At 44.5% G+C, this 12,193-nt stretch overlaps 2 non-coding genes across 2 annotated transcripts; both read left to right on the top strand.

Moving 5' to 3' along the window:
• The first annotated feature begins 2,863 nt into the window (after positions 1 to 2,863).
• trnav-cac (transfer RNA valine (anticodon CAC)) lies at positions 2,864 to 2,936 on the top strand. The gene has a single exon. It is a non-coding gene; the product is annotated as a tRNA-Val (tRNA).
• Positions 2,937 to 9,175: 6,239 nt separating this feature from the next.
• Positions 9,176 to 9,257, top strand: trnas-gcu (transfer RNA serine (anticodon GCU)). The gene has a single exon. It is a non-coding gene; the product is annotated as a tRNA-Ser (tRNA).
• Positions 9,258 to 12,193: the final 2,936 nt, after the last annotated feature.

Here is a 12,193-nt window from a genome sequence, read left to right as displayed (position 1 = left end):
AAGTGCCAGGCAATGACCAACTCTAACAAGAGAGAGTCCAACCAACTCCCCTTGACATTCAACGGCATTATCATCGCTGAATTCCCCGCCATCAACAGCCTGGGGCTCACCATTGACCAGAAACTGAACTGGACCAGCCAGATAAATACGGAGGCTACAAGAGCAGGTCAGAGGCTGGGTATTGTGCGGCGAGTGACTCATCACCTGACTCCCCAAAGTCTTTCTACTATCTACAATGTACAAGTCAGGAGTGTGATGGAATACCCTTCACTTGCCTGGATGTGTGCATCTCCAGCTTCAATCAAGAAGCTCGACACCATCCAGGACAAAGCAGCCCGCTTGATTGGCACCCCATCCATCACCATAAACATTCACCCCCTCCACCACCGTGGGTGCAGTGTGTACCATCTACAGGATGCACTGCAGCAATTTGCAAGACTTCTTCGACAAACCCGCGACCTCCATCACCTAGAAAGTCAAGGGCATATGGCACATAGGAACAACACCGCCTGCATGTTCCCCTCCGAGTCACACACCATCCTGTCTTGGAAATATATCTCCGTTCCTTCATCGTCGCTGGGTCAAAATGCTGGAACTCCCTACCTTACAGCACTGTGGGAGAACCTTCATCCACACGGACTTCAGAGGTTCAAGGAGCTGAATCACCACCACCTTCTCAAGCACAATTAGGGATGGCCAATAAATGCTGGCCTTGCCAGCGATGCTCACATCCCAAAGAAATCGTAGAAAGTTTACAGCACGGAAGGACGCCATTCGACTCCATGCAATCGTAATCCAGCTATTCCCACTCTCCCGTCCTTTTTCTGTCGCCCTGCAATTTTTTTCCCTTCAAGCACTTATCTAGTTTCCTTTGAATCTGCCTTCACCACCCCCTCTGGCAGTGCAATCCAGATCCTAACCATTCGCTGTTTAAAAAAAGTTTTTCCTCATGTCAGCTTTGGTTCCTTTGCTAATCACCTGAAATCTATGTCCTCTGATTCTCGACTCTCCTACCATTGGGAACAGTTTCTCTCAATCTACTCTGTCTAGACTTATCATGCTTTTGAATACCTCTATCAAATCTCCCCGCAACCTTCTTTGTTCCAACGAGAACAACCCCAGCTTCTCCAGTCTGTCTAAGTAACTAAAGTCACTCATCCCTGCAATCATTCTAGTATATCTCTCCTGCACCCTCTGTAAGGCCTTCACATCTTTCCTGAACTGCGGTGCACAGAACTGGACACAATAGTCCAGTTGTTGCCGAAACAGTGTTTTATATTGGTTCATCATGACTTCCATAGCTTGTTACTCGATGCCTCTATTTATGAAGTCCAGGATCCAATTTCCTTTTCAACCGCTTTCTCAACCTGTTCTGAAGTCTTCAACGATTTGTGCACATAAACCACCAGATCTCTCTGGGCCTGTACCCATTTTGGAGTTGTACCCTCTAGTTTATATTGCCTCTCCTGGTTCTTCCTACCGAAATGTATCATTTCGCATTTCTTTGCATTAAATTTCATCTGCCACGTGTCCGCCAATGCCACCGGCCAATCTATAACCTCTTGAAGTCTGTCACTGTTTACTACCCTTCCAAGTTTTGTGTCATCTGCAAATTTTGAAATTGTGCCCTGTACACCCAAGTCCAAGTCATTAATATAAATCAAGAAAAGCAGTGGTCTCAGCATTGACCCCTGGGGAACACCATTGTACACCTCCCTCCAGTCCAAAAAACAACCAATCACCACTACTCTCTGCTTCCTGTCCCTTATCCAATTCTGTATCCATGTTTCTACTGCCCCCTTTAATCCATGGACCTCAATCTTACTGATAAGCCTATCCTGCGAAACTTTATCAAACACCTTCTGAAAGTCCATATGCACCGCATCAACTCCGTTGCTTCATCAACCCTCTCTGTTAACTCATCAAAAGACTCTATCAAGTTAGTTAAAGACGATTTGCCTTCAACAAACCCATGCCGGCTTTCCTAATCAAGCCTCAGTCGTCCAAGTGACTGTTAATTCTGTCCCGGATTATCGTTTCTAAAAGTTTCCCCACCATTGAGGTTAAAGTGACTGGCATATAGATGCTGGCTTTATCCTGACACCCTTTTTTGAACAAGGATGTAACATTTGCAATTCTCCAGTCCTCTGGCACCGCCCCCGTATTTATAGATGTTTAGAAAATTATAGCCAGCAGCTCTGCTATTTCCACCCTCACTTCCCTCAGCAGCCGACGATGCATCCCATCCGGCCGGTTGACATATCTACTTTAAGTACAGCTGGCCTTCCAAGTACCTCTTCTTTATCAATGTTTAGCCCATCCAGTATCTCAACCATATTTTCCTTTACTGAGACTCTGGCAGCATCTTCTTCCTTGGTAAAGACGTATGAAAAGTATTCATTTAGTATCTCGGCCATCCCCTCTGCCTCCATGAATCGTTCTCTTTTATGGTCCTGAATCAGAGTAGGGCTCCTACTGCCCGTTTAATATTTACATGCCTGTAGAAGACTTTTGGATTCCCTTTTATATTGGCCGCCAGTCTATTCTCATACTCTCTCTTTGCCCCTCTTATTTCCTTTTTCACTTCCCATCTGGACTTTCTATATTCAGCCTGGTGAATGAATGAATGAAAAACATGTTGGATTTCCGTCAGTCGGAAACAGAAAGTTATTGGTTGATTAATGGCGATTTGAACAACTGTTCGTCTTTTTACTTAGTTGAATGATTTTTGCGAAATTAATAGAGCAAACTATTTTGTAAAAGTTAATTTCCTGAAGGAAAACCGGCCCGTCTCCCAGCACTGAGAACATTTGTAGACGGCAACTATCTTCCGAGCATTTCCTATAACTGTTTGCACAGCAGCGTTTCCGTAGTGTAGTGGCTATCACGTTCGCCTCACACGCGAAAGGTCCCAGGTTCGAAACCAGGCGGAAACATTTTCAAAACGTTATCCACTAAAAATCAATAAATATGAAAAAACGCAAGAATTCACTCTGTGGTGAAATATGAATAAAATACAAAACCGGTATATTTTCCTTTCTCTGTTCAGTTCGACACACACTCAAACATTACACAGATACCGAAAATGTCTCTCCTTCACTCCAGTTTCCTGCCCTGACTGTGCAGAATTTCCCTCTCAAAGCTCCTCATTGCGACTGGTTTTAGTTGATTTGTGAGAGACCATTAAAGGACCCTGAAGAGCGGCCTCGGTTAATAACTACAGTTCGAAACAGCATTGCAGCCGCGGCAACAAACACATCAGTTTTTCGAAGTTCGATGTTCCCCAGCTCCCGGATTGAGTGCGGCCACGACAGCAACGACATTCAGGCCGCCTGTCCGGCCCCGCTCCCTCCAATCACAGGTTGCTGGCGGAAAGCTGCAAATGCCGCCTCAGACAGCGCAATACTGCCCATCCCTGGGGGACAATATACCACCGAAGCTTTCACCACACATCGCAGGTATCATCTGTCCCGCAGTGTTCTTGCTTCGCTGCAAACACAGAACTTGCCAGCTGTTTCAATGTTTATTGTCTGAACAAGGATTTGAACTCTGCACACTCAAATCACGAGCCGCTTATGGAAGTCTGATAGTCCACCGACTGAGCTACCCAGATTCAATATTACAAAAAGATCCATTATACAGATTTATGGTAGGACTCTGAATTATCCCTCGTTGACGTCGAACTGGGGTGAAATCCCTTTTATAAAATTCTCAGTAACATGTTGAGGAGAATCCTTGTTTCTGTTGAACATGATGTAAGAAACAGACAGCGAATTCGTGAGTTTACAATTCTTCCTGTTTGTGCCAAATGTCGTGTCATTCGTTTGCACCAATTAAAATAACATTTCACCCAGTGGCTCAAAAGCTAATCTTGTCCCATACGGGAGTTAGAAAAGGCCTCTCGATCTATCAGCATATTATCATCTGTAAGCTGAATAATTTCACCCGTTACACAGTGACATCAGGCAGAATATTTCCCTTCCAAATTTTCCCCACACGAAACTTCCAACCGATGAATATCGGCTTCACGAAAAGAAGAATTGTGTGTTTGGTTCTTCAGATTTAAAGATTTCGTACCGGCCCCTTTGCGGCATCAGCTGACGCTAATCGCCCCCTCTCCCACCGTAAACAATTAAACTCGCACCTACTGTTGTAAGACGGTAGGCCAGAGGAACCCAAGTGCCCACATGGGAACACTAAGAAGTAGATGCGTGACGGAACATACCAGTTGTACCTTGAACTCCGGTCAAAATGTTCGGAGTAAAATGTTCGACTGTTCTCGGTGAGGCTGAAACTCACAACCTGGGCATTTCTGAAACTGATAAAAGTGCCGCTCGCTGACCGCTTGCGCTACAAGAGCTTCGAGATCTTTCTCCGATTTCTCCAAGAAGCCTCCAATCAAGATGCGCTTCGATAAATATCCGCAGTGACCTTTAAAAGCCGTGGAATCTGAAACAAAACCCCAGACGATAAGAGCCTTTAATTATATTATTATTAACTTAGGGACAATTTTTGATGGTACTTTAAGGAGTATTTGGGGAAAGTGTGAGACGAAATTGGGAAACTCTCTCTGGGCTGTCGTTGATTGAAGAGATGGGCGTTATTTCATTTGAAAACCGAGGCTCGGAACTTTCTGATGGAGAAGTGTGACAGAAGATTGTGGTTCGTGACAGTTGCCGAGGAGATCCAGAGGAAAGGGAGAAAAGTCAAAGTCACAGCTGTGACAGCTCAAGTGCTCTGCTTAGCTGTAATATTTAAAAAGTAATGTACAGTACAGAGCAAGCCGATTTGGTATCGGTTATCAAAAATACTATAAGACACGGGGTCAAACGCGGATTTGTGAAGAGGGAACTGATTTAACCGCCAGACCGAAATCATTCCCCATGAATCTGAAGCGTCTTGCGGAAAACGGCAGCGCGAACTGTGACGTTCGTGTCATGACTTGAAAGACCCTCGAATTACCGACAGTATCTTTGAACGAGTTGTGTCAGCAAAACCGTGATTGAAGCCGCTTTGCATTTGTCAAACGTGTAGGTGACGATATTGGGATTGATAAAGGTCGATATCAAATATTTGAAATATTACCATACGTCATGACCCGAAAATTGACTGTAAAATCGAGTTTTTCCTGTAAGTCGTGAATTGAAGGGAAAGGCGCACCAATCAGATCAGAGATAATGTATAAAACTTGATATCAACCACCAGGTTTCCCCTTTTTTCGGCGTTTAAAACAATCTATTTCACAGTTTGTCAAACCCGAAACAGCCTCTGGGATTTGTTGATTGGAATTTCAATGCAAATTGGGACCGTCACTAAGTATCGGAACAAATATACCCGCTGAGGTTTCGGGGTTGTTACTGGTTTATTGATATCAGTGAGTCACCGATTTTAAACTAGCTGAGGGTCTAAACCTGAGGTAAGAGCCTGGGATAGACAAGAGATTCTTCAATGTATCAAGTTAAATTACACTGATTCTTCAAACACTGCACATCACATCCCTTAAACATTGTTACCTGTTACTATATAAAACTGGTGAGGGTGGAAACGGGAAACAACGGAAAAAACCTTCATTGTATCCAACTTATTAATATTATTATTATACAAACAATGTACAGCCTATCCCATAAAAAAACTCAATGCTAAACCAGTCGTCAGTTCCAGAGCCGCTGTGCCCGTGATGTGATTTGCATCCGATTCTGACTGACTTAGTATCAGACGCGCTCCCGTCAACAGAAAACGGTTGTGGCCGGATTCATAAGAGAAAAATGAGGACCGACCTCCGCATAACCTGTCTTCATAATTTAACCATTTTAGCCCCGGTATCATTCTGGTGAATCTGCGCTGCACCCCCTCCAAGGCCAACATTTCCTTCCTGAGATGTGGTGCCCAGAACTGAATGCAATACTTTAAATTGTTTCTCAGCAGGGATTTCTATCTGTCACATACTTCCCCCCTTTGAATATCGGCTTCCCTGAAATAAAGGCCAACATCCCATGAGACATTTAAATTAATTTTTCTCCCATTCCACTGGCTTTGAGCGATTTCTGTACTTGGACCCCTGAATATCTCTGCTCCTCCACAGTTCCTAGCTTCTCACCATTTAGAAAATACTCTGATCTATCTTGCTTCGGTCCAAAGTAAATGAGCTCACACTTGCCCATTTTGAAAGTTTGAACAGACTGGGGCTCTTCTGTATAGAAAAGAGAAGACTCGGGGGTGACCTGATCTAGGACTTTAAGATTATGCAAGGGTTTGATAGGTTCGACGTAGATAAGGTGTTTGCACTTGCGGAGGTGAGGACTCCAAATCATTGGAGCCATGAACATCAGGTATTCACTATTTAATTCAATATGGCATTCAAGAGGAACACATTCACCCAGAGAGTCGTTAGAATGTGCAATTCGCTCCCACAAGGAGTAGTTTAGGCGAATAGCATGGATTCGTTTACGGCGAAGCTAGATAAACACATGGCCAGTCAGCCTAACCTCGGTCAGACTGAAGGTATTCCATTAAATCTACACTGTACTTCCTCCACAGCCAATACTGGGAGGAGGGGACTGTTGGCTGACAAGCCTCAGCTACACCAGGAGTATCTCTGTACCTTTCAACTCGCTGTCTCACTGCACGTGTATTTAAAGTGTATCGTAGGACGGTGTGTGAGTGTCTCTGTACCTTTAAACCCTCTGGCTCTCTACACAGGTATTGACAGTGTATTGTAGGACGATGTGAGTGTCTTTATACCTTTAAATTCTCTGTTTCACTGCACAGCATTGACAGTATATTGTAGGATGGTGTGAATGGGATGAGGTTCTGTGGGGCGAAGTGTAGCCGATTGGGAGCAGCGCCCGTTTGCGGGTTGAGTATTGCACGCTTGATTTTCTCGCTCCCTTATTTCTTTCTCTCTTTCTTTCTTTCATCGCCTTATATCCTATCCTTTCTTTCACTCTCTTTTCATTTCTATTATTTCATTCTTTTTCTTTCTGCCTCCAGCACCTTTGTCTGTGTCCTGTCTTTGTTCTCTCATGTTTCTCTGCTGAAAGATCCATAATTCAGACCCGCCGCTTCTTCCAGATTTTTTTCCTTCCACAATCATGGTCTATTTCATTGACACTTTTCTGCGGCCTTGCCTACTCTAACCCTCACTTTCACAGTCTTACACCTTTGAGTTTGCACTGCATCGACCGCTGTTTCTCGGGGGCACATGTCCCGTTCGCATCAATGTCCATTTGTGCCTTGAAACCAGTCGATACATTTCCATCTGCTCCAGAGACGAGCTCAAAGAAAGCAGGGCTGGCATTCGGAAGGACAGCGCATACTTTTCCGTGAAATTTCCATGGGGTATCTTGTGATACGCGGGATGTTAACTGAAGAACTGGGTTTTGTTTTCATGGTCGTTGGCGCTTTTCCCCGAGCAGTTGATGTGCGGGAGAGACGGGCGGCGCTGCACAGCTGCGAATGAGGGCTGAAAGGTGCACTTTTGGCAATCTGGGCGGTGCAGGAAGGTCGGAAATGTTCCGCTTGATCTTAATATGTCTGTGGAAATGTCCGATTGAAAAGTAATGAGGAGAAATGAAAAGAGCGGCAATGGTGAAAAGGTGTCGATTACAGGAGATTGGCCGTGAGCGAAAGGTCCTTGTAAAGCTCGGCGCGGAGGGGATTTTGTTCGGAAACGGCAGACTTTAAGCGCGTGAGGAAAGTAAAGTGCGAGCTGCGTCCTTGGGTCAAATTGGGTGTTTTCAGGACAACAGCCATTGTGAAAGCACAAAAATGAAAACAGAAAATGCTGAAAACGCTGAGCAGGTCAGGCTGCACCTGTGGAGAAAGAACCAGAGGGAACGTTCCAGCTCTATGACCTTTATCATCAGAACTGAATGGTTTACTATTTGCGTGAGTAACTGCGCTGTCCAAGATGCGGACTTACATCTCTGAATTATGTAGATTCGTATCTCACTGCTGCCAGAATTTGTAGAGTTTTTCATTTTGGCCGCCTCACCAAAAACCCTTCTTTGACAAGAAGTGCTTTTCTGCATTGCTGGTTTACACCTGTTTGAACAATTCAGCAAAGTCTGGATTGCCACCCAACTGTTTCTTAGACGGAGGTGTTGGGACTGTAAGGCGTGATCTCGGTGAAGTATCAACCAATGTGCACAATGGCGCCCTGGTGAACCGAGCACCTCTTATAGTCAGTATAATATAAAAGATATCTAACATAATTATGAATTTCTTCTTTGCATCACACAAGGATTTATTATCAGAGAATGTACATGAGCAGGTCGATTTCCGTCACGCTCCGGTCGCTTTGCATCGCCTCCCACAAATAGAATAGAATCAGAGAGAGGTCACAGCACGAAAAGAGTCCATTCGGCACATCGAGTCCGTGCCGGCTCTCTGCAAGTGCAATCCAGATAGACCCACTCCCCCACCCTATCCCTGTAGCCCTGTATTTTCTTTCGTTTCAAATACTTATCCAGTTCCTTATCGAAGACTTTGAGTGAATCTGCCTCCACCACCCCCTCGGGCGGTGTATTCCAGACCCGAAACACTCGCTGTGTGGAACAGTTTTTCCTCATGTCACCTTTGGTTCTTTTGCCAAACACCTTAAATCTATGTGCTCTGGTCCTTGAACCTTCCGCCAATAGGAACAGTTTCTCTCCATCTACTCTATCCAGATCCTTCATGATTTTGAATAACTCTATCAAATCTCCTCGTAACCGTCTCTGTTCCAAGCAGAACAACCCCAGCTTCTCCAGTCTATCCATGAAATTAATACCCCATATCCCTGGACTCTTTACAGTAAATGTCTTCTGTTGGGATTTGGTATTAACATCGCCGAACCCCCACCATCAACATACTAGTGGTTATCATTAACCAGAAACATAACTGGACCAGCTACATAAATACTGTGGTTGCAAGAGCAGATCAGAGGCTGGATATTCTGAGCCAAGTCACTCACCTTCTAATTCCCTAAAGCCGTTCAACCATCTGCAAGGCGCAAGTTGAGTGAGTTGGAAGTCTTATGTGATGGTCATCGACCTGAAACGTTCACTCTGTTTCTGTGTCCAAAGATTCTGCCTGACCTGCTGAGGATAAACACATTTGCAGTTTCTATTTCAGGCTGGCAACATAGCCAGTATTTTCATTTTGAATAAAGGCCCTTTCGGTTATTTCCTAATGCGACGAGGTGGCCGAGCGGTTAATGCGATGGACTGCTAATCCAGTGTGCTATGCACGCGTGGGTTCGAATCCTATCCTCGTCGGTATTTTGTTCAAGTTTTGTTTCTCTCATTCAGTCCACCCAGAAGATCGGGTCAAAGTCCCATCCTTCTCGAAACGGCAGACCGTGGGTATTGCATTGTTTGCTGAAGTCAGCAACAGTTCCTTCCAGGAAGGTGTTGAGATTGTATGGTCGCGAAGTATCAGATTTTACATTGGTGTCATTGTAAAAAGAGTAAATCTTATGGTCAACGTAAGAGAAACGTATGGACCACAATGAAGATTTATGACCGGATCATTCCGTGTCTGTGTCCGTTAAAAAGGGACGTACTGTTAGTCCCGGATTATTCCGTGTCTGTGTCTGTTAAAAAGGGGTGTGCTGTAAGTCCCGGATCATTCTGTGTGCGTTTTACCCGATTTTCTTGAGACCTTTTTCCTTCTGAACTGAAATGACGATCCTCTCTCGACACGAAGGATCACCGCCTGCTTCGGGCAACTGGTAGGAAAAATAACAAAAACTGATGAGACCAAGTTCATTTTGCTGGGCTTCCATTTCAATCTCCGCACTCTATCCCCCATTCAGTCCCACCCCCGCCTGGACATTGTAAGCTGCGATATTCATAAGGGAATGGAGAAGCCGAATATCACGGTTATAATTTTCTTGGTTCCTCAACAACGAATAGCATCAATTTCAATGATTCAGAAGGTTATCATAGAATCAGAGAATTTACAGCACAGAAGCAGGCCATTCGGCCGTCGTGCCAGTGTCAGCATTTTCGAAGATCTGTCCAAATTAGACCCACACCCCAGATTTTTCCCCATAACACTGCAAATTAGTCCTCTTCAATTATGTCCAATTGCCTTTTGAATGATCCTATGGAATCTGCTTCCACCACCCTTTCAGGAAGTGCGTTCCTGGTCTTAACAACCCTCTGTGTGAAAAAAATTCTTCTCAATTCCCCTCTTGTTCTTTTGCCAATTATTTTAAATCTGTGATCTCTGGTTACCGACCCACTTGCCAGAGGAAACAGTTTCTCCCTACTTGCTCTTTCAAAACCCCTCATTATTTTGAATATCTCTATTAGGTCTCCCGTTAACCATCTCTGCTGTAAGGACAATAATCCCAGCTTCTCCAATCTCTCCACAGAACTGAAGTCCCTCATCACTGGTGTCATCCAGGTCAACCTGCTCTGAATCCTCTTCAATGCCTTTTCATCCTAAAGTGTGGTGCCCAGATCTGTACAATGTACTTCAGCTGAGGGCTAACCAATAATTTGTAAGGATTAGTATGATTTCCTTTTTTAATATTCAATGCCCCGATTCACAAAGCCAAGTATCCCATATGCTTTCTTAATCACCTTATTAACTTGCCCTGTTTTCTGAATATGAACCCCCAGGTCCCTCTGCTCTTGGAACCCCCATAAATTGTTCCATTTAGATTATACTGCCTCTCCATGTTCTTCTTCCAAAAGTGCATCACTTCACACTGATCGGCGTTAAATCTGTCACGTGACTGCCCATTTCACCAGTCTGACTTTGTCCTCCTGAAGTCTGCTATTATCTTGCTCACTATTTACCACGTTACCAAGTTTTGTATCATCCGCAAACTTCGAAATTGTACTCCCTATTGCCACATCCAAGTCATTTATATATAACAAGAAAAGCAATAGTCCTAATACCGACCCCTGGGGGATTCCACTGCATATTTCTCTCCAGTCAGAAAGACATCCGTTCACCACGAATCTCGGCCTCCTATCCTTTAGCCAATTACTTGCCCACGTTTCCACCGACCCTTTAATCCCACGTGCTTCTAGTTTTCGAATAAGTCTGTAATGTGTTCATTTCTAAAATGTGTCCTCAAAATAAATATATCCCTATAATTTTATTGTTAAACAATGAGAATACAGATATTAAATCGAGTGCTCGATCGGGTTCATTCCCATTACCCGAAGGTGACGGGACCCGAGGACGGGGAATCCGATCTGGGTTTATTTTTTCCGAAAACGGAGACGGAAAATAGCAAATCTCATCCCGTTGAAATCCAACAATTGGACGAAGAACCGACAGCCTTTTCCCATCCCGGGTTTGCAGACCTGGCTGTTGAAGGAAGCCTGATAAGTCCATTAGGGATCAACAGCGAAAGTGAAGAAACGCAGACAGAGATAGATAGATACATGCAAAGAAAAATAGTATAAATCTCCAATTCTGTGATTGAGCAGAATTTAGGTGGCAGCTTAAAGGAAATTCGTCGCATGCCGTGAAATCTTAGACGTGTACATGGGGCTGGATTCTTACATTATTTCTGAAAAAAGTAAACACTGCCTGGTAAAGACAGCTCTTATTTATTTGACCATTTTACAGTGGCGGTGTGAAGTGATTTCGAATCTCAGTGAATTTCAAGACCATGCTTGACCCACTCGTTTGGTCACCCACAGGTAGCACGCGGTTGTAGACTGCGCAGGATTATCACAGGAACTCTGCCAGACTGCATGTTCCAGACTTGTATCCAACGCTACACGTGCAGCCTGCAGCCGTGTGTGGATTGGTGGTTCAGTGTAGAATCCACGCCTGCGACGGGAAACCAGGGGTTTGGTTCCAGGCCAATGCAGCTTCCTTTACCTTTTGTATCTGTACCCATGAGATCGCCTGAATTGGGATAAATTCATGTGCCGGCTTCAATCTGTACAACTTCTTGAAAGATTATCTTCATTTCGTCCACGTGTCTTTCGTGGACAAACCCTCTGCATTCTGTCCTCTGGTGTTCAAACATGCTCGGCTGGAGATAAATCAAACCTGCCTTCTGCACTTGCTTCAAAGATGTGAGAAGCCAATTGGTGTTTTTTGACGAAAAATGGGGAAGCAAGGGGGCTCATACCGGGATTTGAACCAGTGAAACTCCCTGAGCGAGAATCAGATCCAAAGTCCAACTGGGAACAGAGCCGTGCAGCCACTGTAAAATTTCGCTGCCACGCAGCCGATC

The sequence above is a fragment of the Heptranchias perlo genome, chromosome 20, assembly GCF_035084215.1.
Source record: "Heptranchias perlo isolate sHepPer1 chromosome 20, sHepPer1.hap1, whole genome shotgun sequence".
Lineage (NCBI taxonomy): Eukaryota > Metazoa > Chordata > Chondrichthyes > Hexanchiformes > Hexanchidae > Heptranchias > Heptranchias perlo.
This window is presented reverse-complemented; position numbering and strand designations above follow the sequence as displayed.